The sequence below is a fragment of the Podarcis cretensis genome (assembly GCF_951804945.1).
Source record: "Podarcis cretensis genome assembly, chromosome: 4".
Classification (NCBI taxonomy): Eukaryota; Metazoa; Chordata; class Lepidosauria; order Squamata; family Lacertidae; genus Podarcis; species Podarcis cretensis.
The window spans coordinates 48,696,885-48,722,080 of NC_137173.1; the positions used below are offsets into that span (position 1 = coordinate 48,696,885).

The 25,196-nt window shown below is 39.3% G+C and overlaps 2 long non-coding RNA genes across 14 annotated transcripts in view; one reads left to right on the plus strand and one right to left on the minus strand.

Moving 5' to 3' along the window:
* The window catches only part of LOC307213857, a 241,109-nt gene extending 226,525 nt beyond the window's left edge, over window positions 1-14,584 (plus strand). For all 13 annotated transcript variants that reach the window (XR_013837734.1, XR_013837735.1, XR_013837736.1 and 10 more), the window contains one exon: window positions 13,123-14,584. This is a non-coding gene — a long non-coding RNA (uncharacterized lncRNA). The remainder of the gene's footprint in view (window positions 1-13,122) is intronic.
* Window positions 6,792-9,448, minus strand: LOC307213862. Its single transcript, XR_013837752.1, has 2 exons — window positions 7,586-9,448; window positions 6,792-7,007 (listed from the first exon to the last, which is right to left on the minus strand). It is a non-coding gene; the product is annotated as an uncharacterized lncRNA (long non-coding RNA).
* Window positions 14,585-25,196: the final 10,612 nt, after the last annotated feature.

Below are 25,196 nucleotides of genomic sequence, written 5' to 3' on the forward strand. Positions count from 1 at the left end.
TTCCGAGGGGTCAAAGACTTGCTTGTGTCCAACTCAGTGTTGATACACTTCGATAAAAAGCTCCCAGTGGTGCTGGCTTGCGACACTTCCCCTTATGGAGTGGGCGCAGTACTGGACCACCAGCTTCTGGATGGGAGGGAAGTCCCAGTGGCTTACTTCTCCCAAACTCTCACGTCGGCGGAGTGCAACTACTCCCAGATTGACAAGGAGGGTTTGGCAATAGTTAAGGAAGTCAAAAAGTTTCATGCCTTCCTTTATGGTCAGCCTTTCACTATCGTTACTGACCACAAGCCACTCCTGGGACTCTTTGCACCAGACCGCCAGACACCCCAGATGCTTTCGCCACGAGTATTGTGCTGGTCCATTTTCCTGGCCGGTTACCAATACTCTCTACAGCACTGACCCGGGAAAGCCATGGGTCACGCAGATGCACTCAGCCGCTTGCTGTTGTCGGAGAGCGGCCCTGACCTTGCTCCTTCCCACCAGATCCTGTGGCTGGAAGACTTACCGGACCAGCCCTTGCATGTGAAGGACATTGCCGCCACAACCACGAAGGATAGGCTGTTGTCCCATGTCTCGGACTGGGAAGCCGGGTCCAAAATTTTCATGCTACACAGCCCGCAAAGACGAGCTGTCTACTCCCCGAGGGTGCGTGTTATGCGGTAGCCGTGTCATAACCCCCCCCCCCCCCCCGTTAAGGATAAAAGTCTTAGAAGGGCTGCACGTGTCTCACCCAGGGATCGTCCGGATGAAGGCATTGGCCCGTAGCTATGTGTGGTGGTCAGTCATAGATGCGGAGATAGAGGGCTGGGTGAAATGTTGTGAGCCCTGCCAGGTTTCCCGGATGGATCCACCCAAGGCACCAGTACAGTCCTGGGAGTCCACACAGTCCCCATGGTCCCAGGTGCATGTGGATTTTGTGGGGCCTTTTCAGGGCCAACACTTCCTTATAGTGGTCGATTCTGAGTCCAAGTGGCTCGAGGTGGTGCTGACCTTAACCGTGTCTGCTAGAGTGACTATAAACGCGCTCAGGAAACTATTTGCGACACACGGCTTGCCAGACACACTGGTGAGTGATAATGGGACCGCTTTTACTTCGGTGGAATTCAAAGAATTTGTAACCAAGAATGGAATCCACCACATTCGTTCTGCTCCTTTTCACCTGGCCAGTAATGGCCAAGCTGAACGCATGGTCCATACTACCAAAGATGCGCTTAGGTGCATAGTGCATGGAGACAGGACTATCCAGTTAGCAGAGTTCTTATTGGCCCAACACATCACCCCAAGCACAGTGACCAGCCAGAGCCTGGCAGAGTTGCTTATGGGGAGGAGGCTCACTACCCTCCTTGATCGTATGCACCCCAACCGGGCTCTTGAGCAACAGCCATCCACTGTGGTAACGGGGCGCTCCAAGAGGGTTCTCCTCGGGGAACACTGTTTACGTCTGAAACTATGAGCCTGGACAGGGTTGGGTCCCTGGTATCATTGCCTGCTGTACAGGTCTGGTTTCCTATGAGGTAGGGTTGGAGGGGGGGACTGGTTTGGAAGAGACTTCTCAACCAAATCAGAGCCAGGACACAGAACATGAAGCAGAACCAGAGGACAGAGAAATGGGTACTTTGGGAGATTCTGTGCCCAGGCAGGGTGGGACCAGATGGGTTGCTGATGACTGAGTTAGCCCAGCAGGGCAACTTCAGGCCGGAATCTTCAGTGGCTCCATCGCCAGTGACCCTTTCAGAGCCGGCCTCGCTGACCGCCCCACTCAGTCCCCGGGTACCGGAAGAACCTCCTGGGTCACCCACTTGGGCACAGGAACCACGACGGTCCCAGTGGGAGCGGAAAAGGCCGGCACACCTTGATGACTATGTTTGTTCCTTTTCCTAGGAAATTGGGGGGAGGAGTGTTATGTATTGGGTTTAACACATTTTATGTTACAAGGCGCATTCTAACCAATCGTATAAGCGTTGGTAGACTAACATTCTAATGGCAAGTAAGCACATGCACTTTCAACTGTCAACAGTCAGTTCATGCTCGGGTTGATTATTGTGTTGTCCAGTCACTGCCTTGGGCTTCTGACTTTTTCCAAACATTTAACACCTTCATTTGCAAGGAATCGTACAAAACAAAGTGGCACTAATAAAGAAAACTTCCAGGGCGGCAACAGAAAGCAGACTAAAAATGCTTTTGCAGTTCATCAAAACTATCCATCAATATCAAGTTATAGGAAAACTGGTGCTATTAACAGTAATCCTTCTAGTTGGTTAATTGGTTCAGCAACTTCCATGCACATGATGTGTGATGGTAATTCCCCCCCCCCAAGAGTTAATGATAACTAATCAGAGGCAGCTGCAGGAGAACTATGAGATTCAGGTGAGGGTCAGATGCCTTGTCAATCCCAGCAGGTATATAAGAGGACGACCCGGCCTGCCCAGGCCAGATCATCATTATCAACATATACAAGCAGAAAAGTTGTTTTCATTCTGTTATGTATTGGGTTTAACACATTTTATGTTACAAGGCGCATTCTAACCAGCCTGCACCAAAAAAATCACACACACACACACACTATTGCGTGGGGCCGCTTTTGTTACAAAGCACGGATCCACATGGATTCTCAGGATTTTTGCATTGGACAACCCCAAACTCACCGTCAAATCACATGTCTGTGGCCACAGCATGAACCACGAAAATCATACATCCACTGTTTCATTCAAAATATTTTTTTTTCTTGTTTTCCTCCTCTAAAAACTAGGTGCGTCATATGGTCAGGTGCATCTTATGGAGCGAAAAATACGGTAACTATGTGGAAAGTGATTTCATAGGGCAAGCCAATCATGTAAAGCAGCTTGCAACATGGTTACATTTAAGGTGGCCATTATGCCTCTGTTTTCCTCCGTCTCCTCTGTGCCCCCTAAACACATTATTGTTTCCCCACCCTTCCAGAGCAGATTGTAGGGGCATGGGGAGAGGAGAAAAGAAAATGTCTGACACACAACAACTTAGCTGAATGCTGTCCATAATATTTTTTTATTACATTCATTGCCTCATCTCCAAGTAGTCAAATTTTGATTTCAAAAAGCAAATTATTTATCTGAAGGATTTTTACCCCGCTCTTCAGTCAAAAAAGGTCTCCCAGGTTGACTCTAAAAGATCAGTTAAACAATTTGTTCAAATTAGGACATGAAACAGCCAAATTGTGGTATTTTGCAAATTTGGCTTCAGCTCAGTTTATACCCAAATTATTTTCTCCTCTTCTCTGACCCTGAGCTGCCCCTCATTTGTGGCAGTTAATGGATTGGTGCCTCCCTCTTTCACACAATTCACCACCAAATAGTGGCTTGGCTTGGGGGTCCCAGTCCCTAGTAAAGTGGCCACCTCTAGTCTGCCGCTGTATGAAAGAGTTGGGAAAATAAAATTTATCTCTAACCCAGAAATGCTGATATTGGTAGCCAGAATTCATTTTAAGGATTTGCTACCAAGATAAAAATATTTTAGAAAATACTCAACTGTGAGTACGTAATTTGCAAAACTTGAATGTGAAGGAAACTAAAACTCTCAGGAAACAGCAGCTTGAACTAGAAGTGACAGCTGCATTTTCACCCTCTTAAAAGTATAACTATATATTTCACATTATTTCAGTTTCCAGAGGGAGAGATTCTGATTTTGACAAAACAAGGGATGATTCGTGCCATTATATGTAGATTCTGCAGGCATTGAAGCTGATCTTCACTGTTGGTTGAGTTTATTTAAAGAGCTTTTCTAGTCACCTTTGATCCTTAGTGATTTCTCCAGATGCACAGAAGTGAACAATGTAAAAATCTTGCTGCTTCAGCAGAACAAAATCCAGCTGGCAGGGAAGTGAATCTGCAAGTCATTGGTTACAGCTGTGTTTCGATTTATGTGATGGTTGAAAAAATAAATTACCAGATTAAATGGCTAAAAGAGGACTCTTTGTTTAGCCCTTGTGTAGGGAATGAAAGTGTTTATAGTGCTGTTTTATACACAGCCGTTGCAAAGTAAGCTGGACAAATAAGCTTATTCAAAACTTCCCTAAAATGTTGTACATTCAGTTTTATTTCTTCACAAGAAACTGCATGCTTTAGAATACTGTTGTCAGCCTGCAAATGTTTAAAAGGTCTTCTGCCTTTGAGAGTGTCAGCCGACTTTCTGTCTTTTTGGACTTTGTAGTTTATCAGTGGGAGACCATTTCTGCCAGTTTAACTCTTAAGTGTGCCAAATGCATCTTTGACATACCTAGAGTTATAGGCAGAAGCTATGTCAAACTGATACCCTTCTAATGGCTTTATGTTCAAGATTTGTGTTCCATTTGTTCTTTTTTATATACAAGTATTGTGGCAGCTGTAGACCTGATACATTCCAGTGTGTTCACTAATGTGCACCTTGTGCCAGGAAATAATGTTGAGCGTCATGTTTTTATATTACAAGTTAATGTTTTATATTACAAGTTATATTACAAGTTAATGGCTATGTAAAGGCCATTAACTGAAAAAAGCCTACAATGGAAGGCTGAAGCCAGTGGCAACTTTATAGGGTGCGGCTTTGTAATTTGGCTATGAAATCTTGGCTCTGATTAACTTGGGGTCATCATGCCATTTACTGAACTAGAATCTCATCCATTATTATATATACAGTTATACTAACTGCTTATATTCTTTTGAAAACTAATTACCCAAGCAGCATATTGAGAAACCAGTATACAGTGCTACCTCGGGTTACATACGCTTCAGGTTACATACGCTTCAGGTTACAGACTCCGTTAACCCAGAAATAGTGCTTCAGGTTAAGAACTTTGCTTCAGGATAAGAACAGAAATTGTGCTCCGGTGGCAGCAGGAGGCGGCATTAGCTAAAGTGGTGCTTCAGGTTAAGAACAGTTTCAGGTTAAGAACGGACCTCCGGAATGAATTAAGTACTTAACCCGAGGTACCACTTTATTTACCCTCCTGGAACACCCTTCCTACCTCCAAAACAGTTACCTTTAAACGTGTACTGTCTCACAAATTAAAACATTTCATAATGCTATAAATATGCATTTAACTTAATTATGAGTGTGGAAAAAATGCACTGAAAAGGGTGTGCATAATTTGAAGCCTTGTAGTTCTTACTGCAACAGATGTGGAATACAGCAGATTTTGTTTCCTCTAATAATCTGTTTGGTGCTGTTTTATAACAATTATTACACGGAGACAATTAGTATCATTTCACAGCGATAAAACTGTCAGATGCTGGGGGTTGATTGGATTTACATTTTAACCAATAAGTCATATTTCAAAAATAAGTGCCCAAATAAATATTGAAAACAATGATTGTAATTGTATGTTGCAACTGTTATTCTATCGAACCTAATTACTTTTCAAAATACATTTTACACAGCTCTTTTCCAAAGGCTATCTTTTATCCTTCACTGACTCCTGCAAAATGCTGATGTTAAGGAGAGTTAAATACCAGCACAAGAGCTCTGTTCCAAGTCAAAAATGAAATCCAGCGTGCTGGCCAAGTTCCATTGTAAACCACCCTAAGAAAGACCAGAAAAGCGCTTACAATATTGTTAATGGAATATTTCCCCTTTTATTTTCCTCAGTAGCATTATTGCATTAAGAACCGTGTGACAGAAAACCATGGAGATGCAGAATAAATAACCATAATGTATCAAAAGCAGACAAAGGTGTGATTGATCTGTCTGGAATTGGCAGACTCTTTCGCTGTGTCAGGCTGTTTCTTTGATCAATGAAGGTATAGCCTCTGACCCTTAAAATCAATGGAATTGATTGAAAGGGAAAAGAGAGTAAACCATGAGAATGCAGGATGGGCTTTAACCTTCACTGTGTAGAAAGGTTTGAAATATTAATTTTATGCATGTACTTAATATCTAAAACATTATGTATGACTGTTTAAAGCATTCCCTTGGTCTTAGTAAAGGAACTAGCCTTCTAACAAAGCCATAGATTGTGATTACAATCTTGAGTATTTCCGCCCTTACAGAGCATTGTTTGTAAAATATTTGTGCTACTACCCTTACAAATAAGATGGCATTTTGCTGCTTTTGGAGACGGATCATGCAGATGTTTCTGAATACAGAAACACCATAATCTTTCACCCTTCCTTTGTAAGCTTCTTGTGAGCATACCTGTCTTCACTGCAGCACCAGCAATACCAAATAGTCCCTATACAACCTCATGCTTTTGAATTTTGTAAGGAAGTGAAAACAAATAAATAAGAAATATACAAAGGTTAGAGAAACCTTTGTACAAAACATGTAAAAGAAGGAAGCGTCTTTGCATGACAACTTGCTGTACTACATTCTCAGAAAATACTGTAGCAGACATTTTTAGTATATGAAAGTTAGAGCTGTTTAAGAGACAAAGGAATAATAAGGCATTTTATAAATATATTCTACTGCTGAAATTTATGCAATAGCATTATGATCAGCAATAATTCATTTCAAGTACAAAGTAAACACTGGTGTTTTCCATCCTCATTAAACAATCAATTTCTTTATTATTGATATATTGTATCATGTTTCTGTATCATGCCATTTTTTCAGATGAGATTTAAAATAATCAAAGAAGAATATATATATGTACTGAACAGTGAAAAGAGAATACATAAAAACATTCAAAGCTAGCACACCATTTCACCTCAATAGAATGTTGTTTAACAAAAGCATTCAAGGTTGTCTTTTGGTTGGTTGGGAGATTAAGATTGTCACAAATAATGATGCATCCTTTAATTTGCATATGTTGGTATTAAACAAGAATTAACACAGTGATGTTTAAAGTAATTTAGACTACATTTATTTGAGCTGTGCTAATTGAAAGAAAACAAAAGGAAAAATGTAGTAAAACAGCTTCCTCTTGTGTGAAGAATTTTCTTCCACACATGTACAGAGTTGTTAGATCACTGATATACCTGTTTGAACAATTGTTTTCTGTTATGTTTCATCTCCACAATTTCATATGACTTGAGTGTGTTGTGTGCATGTTTAACCTGCAACGGTAAAGATAGAAAAATCAGAGAACACAAGAGAAGAATAGGAGTAGGACAAAAGTGTCAACATGGTCAAACTGAACAAATTTCCCCCCTCAGTCATCTCAAGCCGTGATTCTTTCAAAGCATGTATTACCTTGTTCCGCAGAATAATGATGCATTTTAAGAACAGTTAGGCAACGAATTAGCATGCATACACATTCAGTGACTCACTCTTTCTAAATTATAAATCTCTTTTTGATCCTCATAAAGGTAAGATACTTAGTCGTCTTTTTAAATTAATATTTGTTTCTACATAGCTTCTTAAAAGCAGACTACAAAAGTAAAATACTATATGTACTCAGTGTCTCTTGCCATCAGTTTATTTGTACTGGCCCTGCATAATTTCTACTATAAAAGTCTTTCAAAGCATACATATTTTCAAAAGCCAAAGATCTCACATTTATAATTTCCTTTCTAAAAAAACCCCCCACTCTTCAGCTCCAAGATAATGCATCTTTCTCATGCTTTACTTTCTTTGCTATGGTATTTATTTCTTCAAAACCGGGAAAGAAAGAAAAAAGATAATTGCACATAACCTTCAAATTTAAAGCCTATCCCACCGTTTCATGTATTCTGGCACCTGACAGCCTTCTATCTCGAGGTCTTTGTCACTCCTTCTTTCTAGACCCCCCATTTCAAAGAAGAGATGGAATATCACCTCTGTTTTGGTAGCTGCAGCAATGGCTGCTCTCATTTTGCCTCTTCATGTGGAAACTGTGTGTTTCTAGTCTGGCAGCCAGTGCTGTCCCCTTGTGGATGATGAGAACAATTTTGAGGCTTGCATATGTCATGCTGTTCGACAAGCTGAATGGTGTGCCTGTTAAGTTTTTCATCATCTTTATGAAATTCATACTCATCTCATTGAAATGCTATCCCCCCCCCTTAACCTCTAAAGGACAGGACCATAGATTCATTCTGTCTCCTACCACTCTCAGTAGATCTCTTGCGAGCAAGGATATGAAATTGAACTCATTTGCTAGTGGTCATATGCTAGCAGTCATGTTGTCAATCTAGACTAATTTGTAACTGCGAAACTGAATGTGCTACTTGGTAAATGAATATTTTCTAAACACACAGTTTTCTTATTACCTTACATGAACTCCACACACACACACACCCGGCATAGAATAATTACCACAGACATTTGCACTTATGTAATCCTATTTGCTGTCAATAAAGCAATAAAACAGTTTTCCAGCCATGTTCCTAACCATGTTTATTTGTAAATAAGTGCCATTGAAATCATGAATTTAATCCCAATAACTGTACATAGGTTTGCAGCTTATTTCAGGCAGTATTGTCTGTATATAAGCCACAGCTCAAGAACATCATGTCTAAGAATATGTATGTATGTATGTATGTATGTATAGATACACACAGAGAGACAGAGAGAGAGTGTGTGTATATCTTTAAATCCTATCACTTTGGTGCAATTTATTTCAGTTAGGCTGCAATCCTATCCATACTTTCCTGGGCCTTAGCCCTTCATGATATTAGCCACAATCAAGGGGAAGGTAAGTTCATTGAAACCCAATGAGACAACCATACAATGGAAGGCTTCCAGTGCTATTTTTCTATTCATTTCAGTGTCCACTGGCCATTGCTACCCCATAGGCCCAATGCTTAGATGTGAAAGGCCCGAATCCAGGCTTAGATATGGTCAGTCATGGCTGACTATTGATTCCAGCGTGTCCACACTAAACATGTCTTAGTCTGGAGCTAACCCATTGTCTTATATAGTCTGGATCCAACCCATTGTACCAGCATCCTAGTGCAGGTATGGTCTTAAAATCAGTTCCATTGCTTTGTGGATGTATAAGGGGAGTTTAATTAAGAGGCTTGTGAAGGACAAGACATAATGATGGAGGAAGTTGAGTTAATAGAAATAATTTGTTCAATGTACTGCATATGCACCACGATCCCATCTGAGATTTGTTTTCCTCACTAAGAATATGACAGCATTTATATAGCAAAGGTAGAAATGCATGCGAGGAATTTATTTTTGTTTCTGTCCAATAATAATACCCACAATTACTTCCCACAACATTAAATGTGATCACGAAATATGGCCATCATGTGCTGAATCTTCTGTAATATCTAAATGTTCATCTTTCCCCCTAGGGGTTCATAACATAAAATATACTTGCCATGTATGTACAAAGGGAACTGTAGGGTTTGTTTATTTATTTATTTTCTTCTGAAAGGAATATTCAGTGAAAAACAAATGCTGCTGTTATTTACTAAAGTCTTTAAGCAGAGATGCTGTGACTTATGAACTGAACAGATCCCCAAATAGTCAATGGTTGGAAATATATTTTTCAAATAAGTTGCTCAGTAAAACAGTTTTGGGTAGAACATGTGGATGTCCTTGTGTCAAAGTCCTGCACAAAGTGGATGAAAGTTAGAGGGAAATATTATTTTATACATGTTCAATGGAGAGCAGTGACTGGCTCCAGTCTAATTCTGCAAGTCCCTTCACATTTGTAATCTTCAAAGAAATTGCTGTTTAATGTTAGCAACATTCTTTGATCCACCCTGGCTTTTCCACAGGCTTAATCACAGTCATAAATGAAGAGGCGTATGGGAAAGAAGGTGTGTTAACTCAACATTACTAGTTCACCACACTTTCATGGCAGCATTATTAACAAAACTTAAAAAAGAAAAAAGCCTGCTTGTGCTCCCCTTTATAAAGTAAGGTGACTGAGCACTTAGGGATGACCAAGGGTTAATTATTAGAAAACTGGAATCGGGGAAAACCTTAAACCTGGGTCTGTGACAGCTGTAATTGAGCTGATTGATTACGACATCCCAGCTATTGATTTAATCTAGTCTGCATTCCCCACTGGCTCTAAAGGTGCCCCCAGATGAAGTCCTGAGCACTTGAACCTGGATATTCTCCCAAGTCACAGCCCAGGTATAAAATTACAAAATGTTTAGCCATTTTCTTCCTTGTTTGCTTCATGCTTTTTATTCAAGCGCTTCTAAATACTCTGTAGATGAATATTTTAAACCACTGATGAGTTGAGATATCTTGTAGTTTGCAGGACGCACCACTCACTTGTAAACATAGTAACCTGCCACCCCTTGACAGCAATACAGCAGTTTACTAGGGTAAGAAAAGGGGCAGACCAAAGATGCTGGAAGGAGCAACCAAAAAAGAAAGTAGTAATAAAAGTAAAATAAAAAAGAATGATGATGAATTCTAGCAAAAGTAGACCCACAAGCTCAATTTGATGCATATTACTCCAAGGAAGTTTCACTGTGTTCCGTGAGGTTTATTCCTACCAATGTGCCTAGGAATAAGCCCCACTGTCACATTAAGGCTTAATTCTGAGTAAACATCTATAGGTTTGCAATGGCCAATCTAATATATGCGCAGCTCTAGGAAGTCAGTATAGGTCGCAGACAGTTGATAGCAGTACATAGTCACACTGTAGGTGTTGTCGGTTTTTAAAAAATAAAAAAGTAAACCAGTTAATTGAATGCCATAATCCTGTCATTTTTATCAGTTTTCCAAATCTGATTTCAATCCTTCATTTGTTGGGCTATGTCTGGTGTGGTTTCATGCCTTGCAAATTTTTGTGGTCTTGCCTGCCTTTTTGTCTGTTGTTTTGTTGTTGTTGTTGTTGTTGTTTTACCCCACCCATCTGGCTGGGGTTTCGCAGCCACTCTGGGGAACTGCTTCTTAACTATCTTTCTTGGGGTGGGGGTTAAAAGTGTTGATGGTATTAACTGATGCACAATCTTCTTTAGGGGTCATATACTAACGCTTGCTTCTTTTCTCTGTTGTAGTTTTTCGTATTTTAATATGAATGTTGTGCAGATTGAGGCCCTTCATGCTGCCTGTCCACTTAGCTTGCCCAGTCCCTACTTTAGTTGGCACTGCATGCTGGGATCTGCCTGTTTGCTGAAAGCTGAGAGACTTTTTCCTCTTGGGGACAGAGTACTGTACTCTGTTTCTTACATGAATTCTGTACTTTAAATCATATTGACATAGTGTTCCTTTTTCACAGAACTAAGTGCACAACACATATTTAAAATTTACCAAGTGTTAAGACAGAGCAAGTCAAAGCACATTAAATAACTGCATTATGAAACTAGCATGGCACACATTTTCTGCATCTCAGCTAGTAAACCTTTTGCTGAGATTTACAGAATATCTGTGGTCAAATAGCTCCATATGTATGTTGATAGATATACAATGATAAATAATGCTCGAATAAAAAAAGCCTGCACCATTGTAGTGCTTTTGTGCAATACAGTATAGCTGTTATTCTTTTGTTCTCTTTCTCCCTCCCTCCCTCTCTCACACATACACACACAGAGGCAGACACTCAGTCACTTTGTTTTTTGAAGTCTAGAACTGCCCCTTCCTATTACAGATTTTAAACCCAGAAGCTTTCTGCTTTATCATCATATTAGTGACTCGGATCAGGCAGTAATTTGGAGGGGCGGGGAATAAATCACCATTCCTATTAGGTGACAGCCTGACTCGTTTTTTCTATTTTTTTTTTAATGCAGAGATTCTCATTAGGATGAAAATTATTAATTTTCATTCGTTTTGTTTTAAATACCGAGATGAAACGTTGCAACCTTGTAGCTTGGGAGAGAGGTGAGGTGCACACTGGAAGAATCGTTTCCACTCATGAATGCAGCACAGGGGAAAGGCGGGGGGGTGGGGTCGGGGGGAGAATGAAGGCGTAGAATAAATTCTAAGTCTGTTAAAGAATTTCTGGCATTATTTCTCCTTACATCACGTGTGTGTGTGTGTGAGCCGAGCTTGTCTGCTCTTCCTGAGGCAGAAGACAGAGGATGAACGTCTGTGCACAGTCTGTTTCCACAACTGCATTTGGAGATCTGTCTTATTGATTAGGGGGAGAGAAAGGGGTGGGAATAGGACGGGGAGGGGAGGGGAGGACCGTCAGGCTCCTGGCTTATTGCAGCTCAAGACATTTTCTTCCGGAAAGATGTCAAACAACTGAGATACAGCTACAGAGGAAGTAGAAAGGTGGGAAAAATAAGAAGAGGGACCTGTTTAGAAGAAATGAAGGCATTTCTTATGAGTGTACTGGGGCTGCTGCTGCTGCTGCTTCTTTTTCCCCCTTCTCCTCCTTCCTTCATTCCTCTTGCAACATCTGACCCGCAAGGCTGGAGTCACAGCGTCATGCAAATGTTGCAGCCCAGCAGGTCTGGCAGAGGGCGGATGCTGGAGAGAGAGTTAATGTAAATGACGAGTGCAGGGAAAAATCCAGCCGCTGCCACCCCCTCCACATGCAGCCGCTCTGAGTCAGCACCCGACGTTTCGCCTTGCCTTCGTGTGCGCGCGTGTGTGCGCGTGTTTTGTCTGTGCAGCTGCGTGTGCATGTCTGTCTGAGTGTATGTAAGTGAGCATGTCCGTCTGTGTGTGTGCGCGCTCCCGCGCACGCGCATATTCATGGGAGGTAAAACCCAGTCAGTCAGTGAGAAGCAAAGGTACGTTGGAGAGCAGCTGAAATCTGACTGATTTCCATCTACTGAGCATCAGATGTATTCCCTAAGGAGGATGGGTCTATGTGATGGGGGGGCGGCGGTGTAATTATGTTAATGCCATATTTACAGAGGGGCTAGATTTTTCTTCCTAATTTCTTGGTTTGGAAGCTATGGTCAAAAATTGCTTTGGAAAATCATCTTACAGTTCTAACAAAAAGCATGATAATTAATTTTTTGCCCAAATGTCTAAAAATTACGGGGCTTCTGGTGATTTGTTTAACTCTTTCGTGCCTGAGGCATAACAGTTCGAAGTCTACTGCAGAGCAAATGACAAAGAAAGGGTTTGATTGTGACATGATATTCTTTCCTCGATCAAAATATTTAAAGTACTCCAACATGTACTGAATCTAGAAGTGACATTCCGTTAAATGGGGTGAGGGGCAAGGGATAATGAAACTACCTAGGAAGGAGGGGGTGTCAATTAATAAATATTTTCTTACAGTTATTTTTTTGTGTGTAGTTTATCATCTTGTTCTGCAACTTGAGATACTAATTATTTTGATTACTGTTGTTTTCTCTCTCCACTTTCTTTTTCCCTTTAAAGCTGAGCTGCATCATGAAGAAAGACAGGAATGAGTTATATACACCAGTCTCTGCCTCAGTGGCCAGGATCTTTATGGCTGCTGATTCTTTGGCTCTGGGTTCATCTGCCGAACATCATGGATCTGTTCCTAAAAGTAGACATTTTCTTTTCCATTCTACAATTGAGACTCAGATGCCGAAGGAGAGAGAGTGAATCTTTTCTGCATTGTTGTGCCATTAAAAGTCTTGGACTTTAAAAGCAAAAAGTGATTGGGGAAAATACCTTCTTTCCCGCCTGCTAACTGTATGAAGAATATTTTTTGAAAGTTCAAATGTGGTTCAACCGACTCGGGACCAAGAATGACAAGTTAGCTCAAAGTCATTGTGTTCTGCAGTTTAGGATGTGGAAAGTAAATCTGCATTCAAAAGTCAGGTGCTTTTTCATATTAGTAGAGAGATACATATTCAATAAAAGAAAGAAAGGGGTAAACATAAATGATACACAAAGGGCATTCTTGGTCTAAAATGGCTTTAAGGTGCAGAATGTTTTAGGGCCCACTGTAAATATGGTAGTGAAGATATAATGCTGAACTGTTTAATCTTTGTCTAAGCCACTGGTGAAAATAGAAGGAGAGTGTTTAAAAGTCTGTTTGAAACAGATGTAACCTGTTTTTAGCTTCCTGTTCTTACTTCTTTTGCATGCATAACTTTGATAGCCTTTATAAATGGGAGGGTTTATTAAATAAATAAATAAATCTCAATAATATCTTGCTCATGCAACTGAAGGTCTATTTTGTCAGTGTTAGTGGTGCCTCTTTTTGTTATATCTTCCGCACTTGCTGAAAGAGATACTTTCTAAAACAACAACAAAGCCCAATCTGATTAATTGAAGAAGAATTCGACTGGATCTTATCGGACTTTTCCTAGTCCCTGAGACCCTAACTTGTGAGGTTTTTTAGTAACAATCACAAGTCAGGCTCTTGGGACCTAGGCGGAGGGGAACCAGCAACTTTGGACTTTAATGATTAACTTTCCACGATAATAGCAGCATAAAAAGATATATTTGTCGATGGGGGAGGCATGTGATGTTTTGGCCCACAGAGAAATGCATTGTGCAGAATAGAGATGGTAACGTGCTGTGTTACAGGTTCTTATATTCAAACAGCTGTACTGTACTCTTTAATGTTTTGAATTAATGTTGGGCCTTCATTCAAGTGCTGGAGAATAAAGCATCCCTGTGATTAGATAATGAAACTGTGCTTGACTCGTTTGCCATTTCCACACTGAGGCCTAGCAAACCAGTATCTTCCCCCTCCCACCTATAAAGTTTTGATGCAAGTGTATAGATAGGTATTTGCCTGTCCTGTCATTTTGTTCCAATGTTTTAAATGCTTTCCTCTCTGTTTCCCTAATTGTAACCAGCATCACAGCATTCCATAGCACTTCCATAGTTTTACTATAACATAAAGCTAATATCAAATGTATTGTTTTCCCTTGTGATTATTTTACTCAAAACCAGTTAACACAATTTTGTTCTGCAAAGACATAGGTGCTTCACAAGTTGTTAGCATAGCACTGAAAAGAGCTAAAATATACTGGGATTGATTTCTTCACATACAGCTTTCATTTCCATTTAGTCCTTGAGGCTTTTTCAATTTCCTGTATTATCTTTCCCATCCTCTACTGTGAAAAATTCAAACTTTGCAGTCTGAAACAAAGGCATTGCACATCACAAGCATTCAAACAATTCCCCATTTTGGATTATATTCCAGCTACAGCTGATTTCCCACCCCCCTGCCCCCAGTGTGTGGGAGGAACTGTTGTACTGTCAGCATCAACACTGTTATTACAATACATTGTTCTTATACTGCAGAATAATTGTATAGTCATTTTTTTAAAAAGTCACTGCCCCAAATGTTATAAATAAATAGGGTCTTGTTCACTCCCCCCCAAGGAAACACATTTTTGGCAAAGGCGTGGCACATTCATTTTTTGGCAACAATAAGTTTTCGCAAATTCTTTTTTAATCACATGTTTATATACTTGATCCAGCTGTGATCTAGCAGTATTAAACTAAAGGACTATGTATGTAATCAGAAAGATGTCTTCAAATAAATAGTATTGCAGGCAAAACCAGTTCATCATAATAAATGTGTGGTGCTCATTTTGACACACACTAATTAAAGCTGAAATAATGTATATCTTTCTCTTGAATGAAGATTTTCCAGTTACAATAAGATAAATAGAAGGGCAGAAATCTTTATAATCTATCATTGCTCCCATGCAACCACTCCTGGTTTGATTTTGGCCCAGTAAAATTCATAATAATACTACATGAATCCAGTTGATGTTACATTTGCACAAACAGTTGCTCTACCCACCTTTGAAGGAATACAGGAGCATAAATTCAATATGGTGCTCATAGGTTGATTGAGAATAACCATTGTTTCAGGCCAAAATAAATTATAGCTGAATTGTCCTCCAGTGTGACCCAAAGAGTGAAGTTCATTAAGAAGGGGTTCTGTGGAGAGCAAATGTATGTGCAAAAGGTCTTGGGTTCAACCCCTGGCATCTAGGTAGATTTGGAAAAGAGTGGAGAGCTGCCAGTCATTGCAGTGCTAACCAGTGTTCTGACTTGGCGTAAGGCAATTTTCTATGTTCCTACATAAGAATAAATAAGTCGCAGCATATGATGTCCAGTGGTGTAAAAGAGGGGAAATTGGAGGTGGGTGGGTGGTAGGAATGGACATCCCAGACATTTTTTTCAAAGAAAGAGCTATAATTATTTACTAAAGTTATTGAGTCTTTTAAGGACCTCCCTTCCTCTAGCATGTGAAGGAGGTGATAATGAGGCTTCCAAGTTTTCTTGTGACAGATTAGCAGAGAGGAGGTTAAGACATGGGGAAGGGCTATAGTTCAGTGATAGAACATATGCTTTGCATGCAGAAACCTCCAGGTTCCAATTCCTAAAGTCTCTAGGTAGGGCTAGAATCCACTCCAGGCTGAAATGCTGCAAAGCTGCTACTGGTCAATGTAGATGATACTAAGCTAGATGGACCAATTTTCTGACACTATATTTCCTATGTTCATATGCTCCTGGAGAATGAAGGAATAAATCAAACAGAGTTTGGGTACTTCTGATTTCTTGATTTCTTTTGTTTCCTGCTTGGCAGGGGGTTGGACTCGATGGCCCTTGTGGTCTCTTCCAACTCTATGATTCTATTCTATTCTATTCTATTCTATTCTATTCTATTCTATTCTATTCTATTCTATTCTATTCTATGATATTTTCTTTGACAGGGTTCCTAGTTCACACTGGCTGTTTAAACACTTGCACATGTTTGCAAGTTTGCACTTCTAATTAAAGGCTAACATTTCCATTTCAGACAATCCTTTGTTTAAGCTCACTGGGCAGTTTAAGCTCACCTAGGCAGTCATAAGTAAGCACTGCTGAGTTCAGTGGAGTCTACTTCCAAGTACCTGTGTCCTGGGTTGTAGTCATACTCCTAGTCAATGAATGTGTGAGATTCCCTAATAAACTGGATATAGTGCTATGTACTGCTGCTATTTGGGGGCGCATGTGTCAGGATATTTGTCCTTCCAGGATAGTTCTCCAGTATTGCAGGCAGTGGGGGTTTTTTGTGGGGGTTTTTAGCATTGTTTACTCACTGATTCTTTCAGCTGCAGATGCCAGGAATGAATCTTGGAGCTTTTGCACTCAAAGCATGTGTTATATCACTGAGTAATAAATGGATGGAACTCTGGCTGATGGAACTCTGGAACTCTAACAGCCAAAGTAGATACTTAGTAGATACTGCATCTCACAACAGATTTAAAAAAACAAGAACTTTATAATAACTTGCTTTCTGTGGATACAGTATTCAGTGGCCACACATGGAATTGCCCACAGGAGTTGCCCTTTCTTTCTTTCTTTCTTTCTTTCTTTCTTTCTTTTCCAATAGAGAAGCAGGTCCATATATATTTGCATGTGTGTGGATATGGTAGTGTGGTGATCCCACAAACTCTGGCAAGGGAATGTGACAAAATGCTCTGAGGATGAGTGAGTGGCACTTGTCTCATTGGGAAGATGGGTCCAGACTAAGGGGAAGGGCCTTCCACATTTGTGGTTGTTGACTCTAACACATGATCCTACATTAGGAAGGTAACATACAAACCACCCCTAAGGATCTTTCTAGATCTCCACAGGAATGATATTGTTAGGAGCAGGAGCTTTTTTTCAGCCAGAGCTTGCCAGAACCTCTCAGGTGAGCACTGGTTATACAACACACAGCAGCATTCAGCATGGTCAAAAATGGAAAGATACCTACATCTTCTTTTCCCATCACACCAAAATACAACTCAAGACTATAAGAACATGTGACATTGTCATGTATTTACTGAATCCATCATATGGTTCAGCATGAAGGTTTTTTTGTTTTTGTTTTGATAATTCAAAGATTTGGCTGATCAGCAGCAAATCTGTTAATGAATTATAGGTAAACATGAATAGCTATGTGTATATGTGTCTTTTTCAATGCTTTTTTCTATCTGTGTAATATTGTACAGTACAATATGGTATAATCAGCTCCTGCTACAGCTAGTGACTCTATAAAAAAAGCAACCTCTTGCAGCATCAAGAGACACAATGATGTGTGATGCATACAAAAAAGGAGTGATATTAACAATTTGATGAATTCCTAGTTGGGAGACCAGATTGAGCCAGACGCATACATTAATGGCTGTCTTCTGCTGGTGTGAGCTGTGCTCAGCGCTGTGGAAATGAAAGATCACCTAGTCTTCCTGATACCAGCTTATTTGTACATTTTAATTTTAAAAAGGAAAACCATTGTTTTACATACATCTCTTAACCCTTCCATGACTTTCTCTTCCCTCCTAGATTGTGTTCTAATCAACTGTCAGTTTTGAATGCTATTTAGCAATTTCCCAACAAACATCAGTCCAAACGATAAAAATAAAAATGAGGGGAATAGCAAGTGATCTTGTGTCTGTCATGTTCAGTTGGATTATCATTATCATGACAATCATGTTTAAGTTTGAATTGTCATATGGATGCACCCATTTCCCCAAATGTCATTTTAAGTCATAACAAGTTTCATATATTTTACAATATAAAATACATTTACAGCACTTGCTTAGGATAAGCTTATTGAAGGTTTTTAATTAAACTCAAAGGCATTAACACTTTGCAGCTCAATCCTAACCATGTTCACTCAGAAGTAAGTTTTATTGCATTCTGTAGGACTTACTCTGAAATCAGAGGGGTTGGGATTGGAGGCTGCAATTGAGTAAGACCCACTGAAGTCCCTAAGAGTCACTTCTCAGTAGACATGGTTAGGATTCCACTGTTAGTGTAATAGCATGTCATTATTTGATTCCCTTTTTACTTAGAAAACAAAAGGATCATATAAAGTTCCTTATTATGACACTGCAAAAGCCAAATACTGTAAGAATAAGCAAGTATTAAATATAATCCAACCAGAATTAAGCACCTCTTAAGTCCTAGTTATTTTAGTATGACAGTTTTAAGTATATGTTTAATTTTTATTTATTTATTTACAGGCTCTGTACTGTGCTTTTAAACAAAACCCTCCACAACATATAAACAACATATACATTCCATGAAGCCTTTTAAAACACATAGCAATGAAAAACAAGAACATTTAAATTTCCGCATAAGGGGTTTAGAAATAGGGGTGAACACTAAAATGGGCAAATTTGCTGATCAACCAAATTGTTCAAGGTGGATTGTGAAGAGCTCCAAAAAGGGCATTAAAATGGCAAATATGATTCTGTGTAAGCAAGTGTGAAGTGATGCATTGGGGAGAAAAAAATCTTGACTTTGCATATATGCTTATGAGGTCAGAAATGATAACTGACCAGAAAAAAGATATTGGGGCCATGGTGGATAGCTCAATAAAAATGTCAACCCAGTGTACATCAGCTGTGGAAAAGCTGAATTTCGTGTTAGGGATCATTAGCACAAATAAAACAGTCAATATAATATTGCTGTTATGCAAATATATAGTGCAACTGCATTTGGAATGCTGTTCAGCTTCTGGTTGCTGTACTACAGAAAGGGCATCGTAGAGCTGGAAAACATTTGGAAAAGGGCCAGTAAACTACCGTACATGGGAACTGGAACAGCTTCCTAGTGTGGAAACTTAAAACACTTGAGGGTTTTTCATTTAGAAAAAAAAGGTGATTAAGGGGTACAAGAAAGAGGTGTATACAATCATGCATGGGATGAAGCAAATGGATAGAAATAAGTTTTTCTTCCTGTCTCATAATACCAGAAGCTGGGTGCATCCAATGAAACTGATTGTTGGAAGATCTGGAACACGCAATTAAAGTACTTCATATAATTAAATTATGGAATTAAATTATGGAGTTTACTTTCATAAGGTGCAGTGATTGCCAAACCTGTCTTAAAACTACCCATAACTATTTCAACAACTATGTGGTTACTAGCCATGGTAGCTGTATACTAGCTCCAGTATGCCTCTGAATACCAGTTACTGGGGACCACAAGTGGGTAGAGCGCTGATGTGCTCATGTCCTGCTTGTAATAGGCATCTCATTGGCCACTGTGAGAACAGCATGCTAGACTAGATGGGCTTTCGGGCTGATACAGTGGGGCTCTTCCTATGCTCTTATGCCACTTTGTTAATTATGGCATCCTGGTTGGATGTGCTTTTATATGCAAATGGATACAGCACTTCAGAACAAACCTTCATGGATTCCAGGTTCTGTTTCCTTGAGTTCACATCCAGGAAACCTCTCACCACATGAAACAGCTATGCTGAATGACATTGTGTAGATGTGGTGGTGTAGTAAGTTTCCTTCAACAACATCACAAGCACAGAGTATGACTGCAGATGTGTTTTCTACCTGTGTTAGGTCACATTCATTGTGAGTCTTGTGATCCCTGTACACCAGAGGTTCATCCTGTTGCTTCATCACCCTCAGTTCCTCTGAGACATCTCTGCAGCTCAGCTGGGGCACTTGGGAGTGGTTGCCTTGAGCTCATCCCCTTTTTGTGGGCAGTGAGGTCCAAGAGGATTACTGGCCCAAGCTGTTAGAAATTCCCTTAACATCCTCAGGTTGCATTAGCCATTGAGGACAGACCATCAACATTTGTGCCCAGACAGCCATAATGTCAACCTTAACCAAGTAATGATCAGTCCATGACAACAGAGTAACATATGTGTCCTCCATCCAAAGATCATCATTCCCTATTTGAGAACACAAACGTGCCGTGACGGCTTGTAACATTAACCCTGCCATATTGCAACCCCTTACAGATGATTGCAGTCAGTAAGTGCACTGGGACAAGAGAGGCAAGCAACTTTCAATGTGCCAAATGCCAGAAGCAAATTATAAGTAAAGGTGAGGATCCAAAAGCAATGTCTTATCAACATTCTTTTTCTTCTTTCATTGTATATTTTTAGGACAGACTCTGCTGAAACATTCTAAATTTATCATCTATGTACATCAAGACATTTCTTCAATAACAGTTTTCTTGATGTGCCTTCTTCATTGGCCATGATTCCCTTGCTCTGAATCAGTGCATGGCTTAACATTCAGCATCATTAGCATGACACTTTTTGCTTATCTTAATAGGTTGAATATAGAAAGAAGTGAAATTAAATAAATATTAAGATGATGATTTCACCTTTCTCTTTCAACCCTCATACCCTGTTTAAAACTTATGGAATCGATCTTGCGGATTTTGTTTTGAATCTTATCTCATGAGCCTTTAAAACTGGACAAAGCTGTATTGGAACTTTTGAATGAATGTTTGCTTGCTTGTTTGTTTGTTTTAAAAAAGAATTGGCTTCCTTGCTTTTGTTGCTGCTTGTTGGGAATTAAATATTGCAGTCTAATAATAGTCAATAAGGACACAATGCAGGCTTCAACAGCGTATCCATCCTATTGTGTATGAAATAAATCACTTTTGTTTTCCTCTTCCCCTTGTAATAAATGTGATGTTTTATAACAATTTATTTGAAAGCAACAGGTTTGCAGCTCAGTCTAAAGATAATTTAAAAAACAAATTAATTTGGTTGAATCAAAATTAGTCCCATTGACATAAGTGAGAGTAAATTGCATTGACTTCCCCAGAACTTGCATCCTTATTCAATATATCATTGTATCTGCCTACAGTGTCAATATAATATTGTCACAATGCTGCTGTTGTTTTTTCACAGAATGATAGTGCAGCATCAAGCCGCAAGTTTTGGCTTTAAAATACGATGAACAAGTGTCTTGGTACAAGTTGTTGACTCAGGGCTAGTTTTCTTGGGTGCTATACTTTCACATCTGTTGTATTCTGAGTGATGGGCCCAGGAGACAAAACTTCTGTTCTTCAGAAAGAGTTCAACTGCTTTAAAATAAGCTTGGACTATGAAAAAGCACTAACAATGTGCAAATCTCATTTGTTTAGTAACTTTAATAGATTCCCCATCATAATACATTGCTTTGACAAAGTATATAACAAAATAGTGCCTTTAATCAAACACTGGGCGCTGAAAGAATTGGATAGTGTTGGTTCAAAGAGTGGACAGGAAAAGAGGTTCTATTATTATTATTTAATTCAATTTGCCTAGTGGGATCCCTACTGTTAGTCAAAACCCAGTATGTGTCTAAGTACATTGACTGTAGTCTTCCTCACAGAAAAAGTAGGCTTAGCATTCGTAAATTTTCTTCAGGGAGGTTTCTGATCTAGACAAGCATTTTGTTGGGGGATTACACTGCAATCTGTTCCCCATCCCCTCCTCCCTCACTTGTAGCCTTTTCAACTTCTTCAAAGAACTGGAAGAAAGTGGATTCTTTTATTAATGGCAGAAAACAAACCGACTGCTGGACTTCCGTGCCAGCACTCACATAATGCAGCAGGGTGGGAACTGTAACAAAGAAATCCTGAATGCACTAAAACATATAGTGAAACCCTATTTAAATTCACTGGTGGAGCTTAGAGTATACAATGAGAGGAAAGTTTAAAGTAGGATTTAAACAGGGACATAAAAGGAAAATATACTTCATTTAAGGGAAGCATTTCCTTTAAAAGGTCAGTTCAGGGGTTGGATTTCAAATATCGACAATATCACCTACCTGAACGCATTTTTCAAGAAACTAGATGGTAGATATTTGAATCATAACTAGCTGGGTTAATGTTCATATCACTTGTGTAACTAGCTTGTATACTTCTGGAACTAGTTTGTGGCAAGATGTGTCTCATATTTGAAATCCTAGTGAGAGGTGCACATAGGTGCAGTTTTATGGTATTATTTGTCCATCCTTCCTTCGTTCCTTCCTTCCTGGTTAGTTTTTTTCTCTTTTGCCTTTTGAAAGTTTCTTAATGGATGGCAATTATTTATTAATACAATATTATATAAATGGAGAATTGATCATTTCCCCCAGCATAGTCAGAATAGAATCCTACAATATATTAACACCAGCTTATTACACTAGTAAACTATTTGTATCTGGCTTCTCCTCTTTTGTTCTCTACTCAAAACAATGACTCGTCCACACCACAATGGATTTTCCCATTGGTGGTGGCAGGTCTTGCACCTCCTGTTTGTGGGAAGCCTTCATTGCAATGAATGAAAAAGGGGCCAAAGATTTCAAATCGTGATTTTATGGGACAAAACAAGAAACACTGATGGATTCTAGGTTTTCATGGTGGCCCCAGAAAAATCAAGATAGTTTGAGGGTATGCCATTCTTCCACTGCCACCTTCTGAACTGTGAATCAGACACACAGAGAAGGTCCTCAGATTACAAGCATAGAGTCCAGGTTGGCTCATGTGAGACGAGGCAGGCTTTGAGGTATGGGGGTCCTCAGCTGCATAAAGCTTGATAGGACAAAACCAGCATTTTTAATTGAGCCTGGAAATGAATCGGTAGCCAGTGCAATCATTCCTTAATTGGTGTTCCATGCTTGAACGGTTCTGCCCCAGTCAACAATCTGACCACCAAAATCTGCACCAGCTGCAGTTTTTCAACTGAATAAGATATCCAGTTTACTTATATGTGCTGTAATTTTTATCCGTTTTTCTTTCTGTTTGCACTTATGTCAAAATTTGTAGTGCATCAACTGAATACATATATTTCAACATAATTAACATTAGCTGGTGTTTTCTTTTTTTTTAATCAAGAGACCTGAAACAAAAAAGAAACACGTAAAAACAAAACAAAACAAAAATATGTCTTCTCCATAAACTAAAACTTTCTCCGGAAACAGTGCTAACTTTTTATTAGCAGCCCAATCCTGTGCATGTTTCCTGTGCACCAAGTAAGTCCCATTGAGTTCACTGAGATTTGTTCTTTAGTAAACGTGCATAGATGATTGTATTTTTGCTTTGGCTTTCAAGAGTCATTCACAGTCAACTTTTTTATTGGTATTTTAGAGGTGCCTTTGGTAATTATTGTATTTTGTATTGTTAAATTATAGATTTGCTATCCACCTTGGGTTCCCTTTGAGAGTAAAGATGAGATATAAACCCACTGAAATAAATAAATCTACAAATCAATTCATTGTAATGTATTTTGTGCAGTTGCTATAACTAATGAAATCCTAAACTTTCAGTTACTTTTTACAATACTTTGATTCATTTTCAGTTATTTAACAGTAATCAGTTACCATTCTGAACATATTAAATAGATGTAAACATATAGTGGAAGAGCTAATAATTTTCATTCTTTTTTTGGTTCTTTTAAAAATCCAAATTAACAGAACGATGATTTATAGAGAACATCCCTGGGAAAACTCTAAAATCATAATGTACTGGAGTTACGAATACAGAGTATGTTAAAGCATATTGTCTTCTCTCGTATAATAACTCTTAATTCAACTAATTCACAATGAAAGGATGTAAAATATTAACACAAAACTAGACTAAAACATACAGAGAAGAAGAAAAATTATTTTGCTCAGTCTTCACAGCTCAGCACGGACAGGATTATTATTATTATTATTATTATTTACAAGAACTCATAAGCAGAGTGTCCAAAAGCTGAGTCAACTCACCAAAGTCAACCATATTATGAGAGAAACTACATTGTACCTCTCTTCAGTGAGAGTGAGCCATGAAGAGAAGCTAATTTTTAGGTAGTATTTAACTAAGCTTTACTCAGAGTTAGAGCCATTTAAATCAATGATCTGAATTTAGTTCATTTTAGTGGGTGTACTCTGAGTAATGCTTAGCTGAATACCACACTCTGCTTCCAGATCTCCACTGGGAATTCAAAACAGCTGCTGTGAGGAAGGGGCAGTGTGGGAAGGGGAGAGCATATCTCTAGTGCTCTGCTACCTCATCACAAAATTGTTTCCTGGGCATGCCATGTCCTTTTATAATTGTATTTTAAATTGTTGACCCATATTATCTTCACAACAGCCCTGTATGGTTAGGCTGCAAGATAGACTTGTTGAAGATTATTCAACTGACTTGATGACTGTTCAGGAATTGCATTCTTCCTCAAAAGGTCTTTCAGATTTTGGTTACATGTTATTTGAACTAGTTATAAATGTTAACATCTTTAATTCAATGTGGACCCATAAGCCATATAAGTTAAAAGTATGTGGATACAACCAGATTCAGTCTTGTTGAAGTCAATGGATACAAATGCACTTAGATCCTTATTTTTCTGCCTAATTCGGTTACAGTTATGCAGTAGGCTAAGAATGTTTGAAACCTAATTTCTGGCATAATACAAGTGAAAAAGGATTCTTAAAGGCTACTGCTTTTCTGCTTAGTCTGGTGTAAGGGTGTTTTTTCAACATATAAAAAATATCTCCCTCAGAAGTGCCGAACCCTTTTTCTCCCAGTGCTTGTTTCTCTGTTGCTAAGTAAATATCAAGGCCTGCATGTCATCATCTTCTTATCAAGGATGAAAACAAAGTGCCCTCCACCCCAAATCTGAGATAAGCAATTGAAGTTGGTTAAGAAAAGAGATGGCTGCCATCTGCAGACTTTCCAGACACTGCAGCGCAGCTCCAGACAGTCACCTGAGTATTATTGCTTTGTCTCAACTATAAATCACAGTCTGGTAATGGCCAAGGCCGACACCTTGA